The following is a 10102-nucleotide window of genomic DNA, read 5'->3' as shown; positions in this document are numbered from 1 at the left end:
TAGCGCTGACGGGCGCAGACGGGCAAGACTCTGGCTTCACTCAGGCGCGATTAAGGCACGCCCCACTGCGCGCTACCGCTGCGCGCTAGGTGGACTGGTTTAAATAGGCTGACCGCGAGGCTACCGGAGCACTAGAGCGCTCAAAATGGCGCCCAAAATACGTCCCCTCTACTGCCAAGATGTCGGCCGATATTCGCCGAAATTGGAAGCCACAGGACCGGACCCGCTCAAACAGCGGTGATCACACAATTATCGTGCAAGTAGGTGGGAGAATGCCCTTAATATCAGGGGATAAGTCAAGAAATAAAACAAAATACAAAACGGGATGTTTAAAAACGAGAGTACCTGCAACACAGCGCAAAAAGTGCTATAGTTCTAAGAGTGCTCTGACGAGCTATGATATCTTGTCCAGACTGACCCTCACTCGGTTCCGCCTTAAATAGGCTGACTGCGAGGCTACCGGAGCACTAGAGCGCTCAATATGGCGCCCAAAAAACGTCCCCTCTACTGCCAAGATGTCGGCCGATATTCGCCGAAATCGGAAGCCCCAGGACCGGACCCGCTCAAACAGCGGTGATCACACAATTATCGTGCAAGTAGGTGGGAGAATGCCCTTAAAATCAGGGGATAAGTCAAGAAATAAAACAAAATACAAAACGGGATGTTTAAAAACGAGATACCTGCAGCACAGCGCAAAAAGCGCTATAGTTCTAGAGTGCTCTGACGAGCTATGATATCTTTTCCAGACTGACCCTTAAACTTTAAATTTCCAACTGCAACTTTCCCCATAGAGGAGAACAGCACTTGTGGCTGTGTTCTCACACTGCACGCGTTCCCTGTGGGTTTCATGTGTCACTACCTTGGGTGGTTCCAAAGGGGCCCAGCGATTCTACAGGCTCTAGGCCTTGTGTCCAGTCAAGTCGTGGTTCTTATACCACTATTTTAGTATAAGGTTTGGTCCCCCTCTGGGGCCTATAGTAAACTGTGCTATTTGATGTGAATATTTGACTTGTTACTTGTGAACTTCGCCTTCTAGCCTCATAAAGAGACTAAGGGGTGTGTTTTAGAATAAATACATATATTTTATATATATATATATATATATATATATATATATACCTGGTGTGGTTCTCATTTGGTCATTCAAGAGATTATAGACCGGTAAAACAAGCTGCTTTATATTCCTTCAAGACATAGCGTGAAAGCTGCTCTCCATATCTACCACTAGCTTTCAATAAAGGTTGTCTTTAATCTATCATCAATAAGGGTTGTTTGGACTGGTGCAAGGTGCCCACTAGAATAGTGAACAGCATATGCCAGGCCAACTTCTCACACTCACCTCCTTTGCCCCCTGGACAGGCCTCACCTCCTCTGCATCCCTCTCCTCCTCTGCCCCCTGGAAAGGCCTCACTTCCTCTGCCCCCTGGACAGGCCTCTCCTCCTCTGCATCCCTGGACAGGCCTCTTCTCCTCTGCCCCTGGACAGGCCTCTCCTCCTCTGCACCCCTGGACAGGTCTCACCTCCTATGCACCCCTGGACAGGCCTCTTCTCCTCTGCACGCCTGGACAGACCTCTCCTCCTCTGCACCCCTGGACAGGCGTCACCTCCTCTGCCCCCTGGACATGCCTCACCTCCTCTGCCCCTGGACAGGCCTCACCTCCTCTGATCCCTGGACAGGCCTCTCCTCCTCTGTACCCCTGGACAGGCCTCTCCTCCTCTGCACCCCTGGACAGGCCTCTCCTCCTCTGCATCCCTGGACAGGCCTTTCCTCCTCTGCATCCCTGGAGACAGGCCTCACCTCCTCTGCACCCATGGAAAATTTAGTTTGGGGAACACTACCGCATGGGCAGGCTGTGAGGTGCTTGATTTTAGCATCTGCTTTTCAGCCCACTTTACCTTGGGAGCCTCCCTGATCTCTGGCTCCCTGGTCCTGCGGGTCCATTTCTCCAGACCTGTGGGGACGCTATAGTCTCTAGGGTGGTAAGGGTTTCCCACTATATGGTTCTGTGGGACTTTAATATCCATTTGGATCGACTTGATACCAGGGAGGTGATTGACCTGCTGGATATATTACAACTGGCTCTACTCAGCATGTCAGCCTTCCTACTCATCAGGACGGCCATATATTGGAACCGATTTGTTCCAATTTCCCCATCTCCATAAGGGATCCTTGCCTGGTGTCCTAGTCCGATCATTTTCTATCCTATTTCTCTTGGATGATATGTGACACAGGTGCGCTCCTACCAGAAGCCAGCTTTTGGGAAAATTGATCCTCTGGAATTCAAACAGGCTCTGGATCTTTCTAGGCCCGTCTTATCAGGTGAATTGGAGTGTATGTCGGGGTTTACTGGTTGGGTTGCGAGTGCGGCTGATTCTGTAGCCTCTCTTCGGCCCGTCAGACCTGCCAGAGATGCGCCCTCTAACCCCTGGTTCAACTTGAATCTTAAAGCTGCTAAGCATTATTGCAAGATTTTGGGGCAAGCTTGGCGCAGGAGTGGTTACTGCCCCATAGTCAAGAGAAAGCTTGGAGCAATGCACATAATTTACTACGATGGTATTGCCGTAGCTAAAGGGCAATTCTTCGCAGCTTGAATTGATTCTGCCAGGAAGAATGCTAAAGAAATCTTTGCCATAGTGGAGAGTTTTACGTCACCGCTGGCTGAAGCGAGTGTGACTCCATCTTCTCTTGCCTGGTGTAACACGCTCTCATGGTGTTTCAGAGATAAAATTCAGGCCATCCAGGCTACATTTCCTTCTGGTAATGGTTGCTGTGAGGGGCCTTTGGCGGTGCAACCTGCTGCTTCCACTTGTTCTCTGTCAGCATTTAGAGCAGTCGACCCCCTGGAATCTCTTAAAATTCTCAGGGGGCTCAAGGCCGGTTCTCCTTCGGACTCCTGCCCGGCCAGGCTTTTGGCAGCAGTGGCAGAGAGTGTACATACAGAGGTGAACTTCATCGTCAATCTGTCTCTTCAGACATCGGCTGTTCCTCAGGTGTGGAAGCAGGTGAAGATCTTGCCGCTTCTTAAAAAACCTTCTCTGGATCCCCTTAACCCGGGTAACTATCGGCCTATGTCCCTCCTTCCGGCTATTGCCAAGGTCTGTGAGAAGGTGGTCAATAACCAACTTAAAGAATATGTGGAGACTGAGGCACTTTTGCAACCTGCTCAATCAGTGTTGCGAGCCTCTCACAGCACTGAGAATGTTTTAGTAGAGGTGGCTGAGGCTATCCGGGAGTGCCTCGGCGCCGGCAGGAGGGCAGCACTAATCTTGCTGACCCTCTCAGCGGCGTTTGACACGGTCCCACATGCTCTTTTCTTGGCCTGACTAGTGGAGATTGGTGTGTCGGGAGCTGTTTGGGGTTGGCTTAGGTCTTTCCTGGAGGAGCGGGTTGAGCAGATTTGGCTCCCTCCTTTCTCCTCCTCCCCTCAGCTGGCTACTTCTGGAGTCCCGCAGGGCTCCTCCCTTAGCCCTCTCCTCTTTAACATTTATGCTACGCCATTGATATATCTGGCAGAGGAGTTTGGGGCTAAGGTGATGGCCTATGCGGACGATTCTCAGTTGTTGTTTACCTGGGACAAAACATCAAATTCCGTTTAAGCGGCGCAACAGTGCCTAGTTTCCATCTTCAAATGGCGGGCGGATGCACAGCTCAAGTGCAATGAACAAAAATCTGAGATTCTGCTCTATGGGAGAATCACACCCCAGACAGGGACAACCACACACAAAACAGGGCGAAACAAACACTAGACAGGGACATACACATCCCAGACAGGGACAACCACACACCAGACAGGGAGAAACAAACACCAGGCACGGACAGCCACACACCATAAAGGGACAACCACACACCAGACAAGGACAACCACACACCAGACAGGGACAATAACACACCAGGCAGGGACAACCACTTACAGAGACAACCATACACCAGACAAAAGACAACCACAGACCAGACAGGGACAACCACACCACAGACAGGGTCAACCGCATAACTGACAGTGACAGCCACTCCCCAGACAGGGACAATCACACACCAGAAATGGACAACTACACACTAGACTGAGAAGACCAACCACCAGACAGGGACAACCACATACCAGACAGGGACAACTACATACCAGACAGGGACAATCACACACCAGAAAGGGGCAACTACACACTAATTTCAACAATGGCTTTATGCTGTTCCTCTATCAAGGTGCTGACCTCCCGGACCCGGTGGATGAGGGCAGGTTAAAGGACGCACGCACAACGAACCTTCACCCACAGGAGCAAAGCCTTGTGCGTGAATCCACCGGGGACTGTTTAAGCCTGGGGACCATAACCATTGGGTAGTTCCAGGCAGGTTAAAGGTAATTTTGGGTAAATACGTTACCAAAGTGTGCAAATTTAACACGAATTGTAGATAGCTTCCTTCTAAGGTCTTGAAGAATCGCAGGGTTATTGAACCAATAGCGAGAAACATGCTGACCCATGTATATTAGCAAGGACACCACCACGCGTGCAATCCCTCGGGCGAGTGCCGTGCACACTGTTTTTTAGGTTTCGCCTGTCGAAAGCTGCGCACTGTGCAGCTTTTCGCGCAGGCGAAATCTTATGTCTACAGTATGTGTGTGTTGTCCCGCCCCTCTGTTTCATTGGCTAGCTCCATAAATGGAGGCTAGCCATTGGAACAGAGATCTGTCCGTCAATGCCGGAGCAGATTCGTGGGCGTTCCCGAGAATTTTAGGCTTTTGCCCACGTCATGCGGGCGGTGGTTATTTTTTTGGGGGGGGGGTTTGTTGTGCTAATTTTTCCAAAGATGGCAGCCGGTGGGGGTCCTGTTCTGATGAATGCCCGCGCTCAGCTCAGGATGTCCTCGATTCCGGTGAGTGGGGAGCACTGGCACGTGTTCTTGTTGACTTCGTCTCATGGCTGTGCTGAGAAGGCCAGCAGTGCCCGGTGACGCCGCAGCGGTGATTCCGGCGCTAGCGCATCCCCGGCAGAGCCGTGTCCCTTGCACAAGGGACATGATAAAGCGAAACATTGTGTTATGTCGTGTTTGAATACTCAGCTTTCCAGACACTACAGCGCCAGACGTCTGTGTGCACCAACTCAGTGGCACGCAGCTCATCCTTCCCTCCTCCACTCCATCGCCCAACCCCTCCCAAACCCCCTTAATCTACCCCATCACCGCCCAACTTCTTTCACTGTCACGTACCATCTCAACCCCCGTCTCTGCGCCCTCTCATTCTGCCTATCTATAGCACCCTGTTCGATCGCCTCTTTTCTAGTTCACCTATTTTCTCTATTCTGACACGTTTCCCCACGTTACCCGCTCGACCCCAACCCCCCGCATCTCACTCCCTGTTCCCCTGCGCCGCCCCCACCTTCCTGAACGTTTCTACACAGCCCACTCATTTGTTCTCTCTGGCGGCATTCTCAGCAGATAGCTAATACCGATTGGATGATAACTGGCGCCCACTGGTGGCGATGGGCAAGTAGCATGCAACAAGCACTGATGCCTGTTCGATTGTACCCCCCTCGCTTATTTTTATGGGGGAGCAGGTTGTAATTTGGATCTCCGTATGATACTTGGGGTGGACTGGGTGTGGCAAAACATTGGGAAGCTGCTGATGCCATGGTGGGCCATGGAGTGTGGAGGGGACAGACGCCATGGAGTGTGGAGTGGACATACGCCATGATGGGCCATGAAGTGTGGAGGGGACAGACACCATGGTGGGCCTATGCTTTGCTTTCCCCTTTAATCCCTGTGTCTTTCTCTTTTGTTGTAGTTCTGTGCTGGTTGTGAGCTTTTCTCTTATTTCCAACTCAGCATCCGTTACCACTCACTGGTGAATCATGCCTGCTTTTAAACACAAACAGAATTGTATGCTTCAGAACATAGGCAAAAGAGGCTTCCGCACACGCCAGTATGACTTTTCTATTTTTAACGCTATGAGGAAGCATGTTGCAGAAGCATGGTTCAGTTCAACGCTATGAGGAAGCATGTTGCAAAAGCATGGTGCAGTTCATGTTTTGGAGATGTCAAAAGTTGGCAGCCTCATCATTTTCTGAAACAAGTGTGAACTGACCTAAGAACAGTGATCATGTTCAGTGTGTTTGTGATGATTAAAACATGTCGACATCCAACGTTTATGAAGTCAAGGAGTGTTTTTAGGTACAAAAAAAAGCATTAAAAATGCATTAGGTCTCGCCTTTCATTAAGTTAAAGCCATTTGCTTTGCTATAGAATACCATTAGCAAAGCAAATGGCTTTAACTTAGTCAAAGGCGAGACCTATTGCATTTTCAATGCTTGATTTATCTGTTTTCAAAACCAACACATAAATACAAAATTTGTCATTTACAATGCCAATAGCGCTAACATTTCCAAAGGCAAAACCATTGAATTGTAAATGCTTGTTAATTAGGACAGGAGACCCCTAGAATACAATTTGTCCTTCTAGGTACTCACTATCCTATTTTATATCACTACACTGCGTCTACACAGTCCAGGCCCCAAACCCGCACTTCATCACAAGGTAGTTGGTTACAAGATCTCCGACAAAGAGCCCCTTTTTAGGGAGCCCGTTGCGTATTGCACCGTCGACCCAATGAGGAGCAGCCCAGATGATGAAGCATGACATCTGAAAGGGTGTGTGAGGGCATTAAGATACAACATATGGATCCCCACCTTGGCCCTTTCTAGGGTATAGTTGGACGAAGTCACTTGTGACTCCTAACAGCACCTTGATAGAGGAACAGCATAAACCCACTATTGAAATTAGTTCGATGAGGCCTCCTTTATGCTGGACCTCCCCACTCCTTCCTGAGTGGGAAACAGGCCACCCGTCTCTCTCTTTGTTGTTTGAATACTACACACTAAACAGGGACAGCCACATACCAGACCCGGACAACCACACACCAGAAAGGGACAACCACACACCAAATAGAGACAACCACACACCAGACAGAGATGACCACACACCAGACAGAGACAACCACACACCAGACAGGGACAACCACACACCAGACAGGGACAACCACACACCAGAAAGGGACAACCACACACCAGACATGAACAACCACACACCAGTCAGGGACAACCATACCAGACAGGGACAACCACACACCAGACAGAGACAACCACACACCAGACAGGGACAACCACACACCAGACAGGGACAACCACACACCAGAAAGGGACAACCACACACCAGACATGAACAACCACACACCAGTCAGGGACAACCATACCAGACAGGGACAACCACACACCAGACAGGGACAACCACACACCAGACATGAACAACCACACACCAGTCAGGGACAACTACATAGCAGTGCAGAGCAGACAAATGAATGAATGAATGAATGAATGAATGAATGAAAATATTTGTAAAGCGCGCGATGGCCAAACGGCTTCCTGGCGCTGAGAGCTCTAAAGAACCGGACAGACAGGGCCAGGAGGTTAGCGGGGGTAGGCCAGGGCAAAGAGGAAAGTTTTTAGCGCTTTACGGAAATGAGAAAAAATAGGAATCGAACGCATAGAGAGAGGGAGGGAGTTCCAGAACCGGGGAGCAAGAACAGAAAAACGGGTTCCACCAGTGCGAGATTTACGAAAGCGGGGAACAGTGAGAAGGGCAGAAGACGATGAACGAAGAGTGCGGGCAGGGGTGTGAAGGGAGATCAGAGAATTGATGAAAGCCGGTCCAGAGTGGTCAAGGGCCCGGTAAACGAGGCACCCCAATTTAAACAGGGATCTCTGCAAGATGGGCAACCAGTGAAGGGATTTAAGGACGGGGGTGATGTGATGGGTTTTGGGCAAGTGAAAAATAAGACGGGCAGCCTGATTCTGGATAGCTTGTAGGCGGCGGGTTTCATAGGCAGGAATGCCAGCGAACAAGCTATTACCATAATCAAGGCGGGAAGTGATGAGGGCAGAAATAATAATCTTAAGGGAGTCAAGAGAGAAAAAGCGAGAGATTTTCCGGATCATCCGGAGGGAAAGAAAACAGGAGGACACCACGGCACTGACCTGGCCATGCATGGACAGGTCCTGTCTGACCTTGATGCCCAGAGTTTTAACAGAGGGAACGGGGGTGGGGGAAGGGCCAAGAATGGGAGGCCAGAAAGCAGAGGACCAGGGGCTGGATGAGCCGCCAATCAGAACAAGCTCAGTCTTATCTGGATTAAGCTTGAGGTGGTTGGCGCTCATCCACCCAGAAATAAAAGCCATAGTGGAGTGAAAAAAGGATAGAGCGTGAGAAGAGGAGGAAAGGTCAAAAACGAGCTGGAGGTCATCAGCGTAGTTATACACAGAGACCCCCAGCTCAAGAAGGGAGGAAATAAGAGGGTGAATGTAGAGATTGAAAAGAAGGGGAGAGAGGGAAGACCCTTGGGGGACTCCACAGGGCACCGGGAGGGGGGAAGCAGAAAAGCCGGGAAGATGGACAGCTTGAGAGCGACCCGTCAGAAAGGAGGTAATCCAAGAGAGGACAGTACCTCGTATGCCCGCTGCGCTGACACGGTCCAAAAGAATATTATGGTCGACCGTGTCAAACGCAGCGGACAAATCGAGGAGGATTAAAGCCTGGGGAGAATTGACGTCGGCCTTGGCTTTAAGCTCGTCAAGGACGGCTAACACCACGGTTTCGGTCGAATGACCTGCGCGGAAACCAGCTTGGTGGGATGCCAGAAGCTGGTTCCGTTCAACAAAAGCAGAAAGACAAGAGGTAACATAAGATTCAAGAATTTTAGCGAGATAGGGGAGAAGAGAGATAGGTCTGAAGTTAGAAGGAAGAGAGGAGTCGAGACCAGGTTTTTTAAGAATTGGAGAAACAATAGCAGATTTAAAAGAAGAAGGGACCAATCCGGTGGAAAGAGAGGCATTGAGAAGAGAGAGAGGGGTGTCAGGACAAGAGGAAAAAAGGGTTTTGAGGATGCGGGCAGGAGCACAATCAGTGGGGGAGCCAGACTTAATTTTAGAAAGCAAAGTTAAGAAGGTGTCCAAAGAGAGGGGAGAAAAAGAAGAAAAAAAAAGATTTAGGCGCAGAGAGGACAGAGTGAAGAGGGGTAAAAGGAGTGACCAGGATGTTAGATTTAATATTAACAATCTTCTCGATAAAGAAATCGTTAAGAGAAGAGCAGAGGGCCTGAGAGGGAATGAAGTGAGGGCAGGCCCGATCAGAGGTGGCCAAGTTCTTAACCAAGGAAAAAATTTCTTTGGATTTGTTAGCCGCGAGCGCCACTTGTTCGGAGAAGTATTTTGTCTTGGCGGTCAAGATGGCCTTCTTATACTCTCTATGAAGTAGTTTGTATTTGGCCTTATCGTCCGGGCAGTAGCCACGGCGCCAAAGGCGCTCTGAGCGTCTAAGCTCTAATTTGAGAATCTTAAGCTCCGGGCTAAACCAACGATGAGCCTCATGAGGGCGTAAGGACTTGACTAACTTGAGGGGGGCTACTAGGTCACATGCAGAGGAAAGCCAGTTGTCAACTGCAACAGCCTGAGAGTCAGGGGAGATGTCAGTTAGATCTGGGGAGGAAGAAGCAAGGGAGTGAGAGAGGGAGGCCAAGTCAACATGGTTCCAGCTACGGGTGAAGACGTTCTTGGGACGACGGGGCTGGTGAGGGGGACCGGTAGTGATAGAAAAGGAGATGAGGGAGTGATCAGACCATGGGCATGGGAGGATGCTGGGAGATGCACACTGAGTAGCAAACGTGATGGTGGGTGTCCAGTCCACACCGCCTCAGAACATCTTTAACATACAGAAGCCAGAGTTTGAATTAATTCTTACACAGCCTGCAAATACCACCGTTCATTTGTTTCCAGGGACACATAGGCACTCATAGGCACACACAGGTACAAAACCCACAGGCACTCAAAGGCACATACATGCACACATGCGCACATAGAGGCACACACAGGTACACACAGGCACTCATTGGCACACAGAGACACACAAAGGCATTCACATACATGTATAGGCACACACAGGCACTCATAGGTACACACAGGTATACACAAGCAGGCATAGGCACACACAGCCACACATAGGCACACCCAGGAACTCATACCCACACAGAGGCACTCATAGCCACACAGGCATGCGAGCCACACA

This window comes from Lissotriton helveticus (genome assembly GCF_964261635.1).
Source record: "Lissotriton helveticus chromosome 1_1 unlocalized genomic scaffold, aLisHel1.1 SUPER_1_unloc_2, whole genome shotgun sequence".
Lineage (NCBI taxonomy): Eukaryota > Metazoa > Chordata > Amphibia > Caudata > Salamandridae > Lissotriton > Lissotriton helveticus.
Note: the sequence above shows the minus strand (reverse complement) of the source record.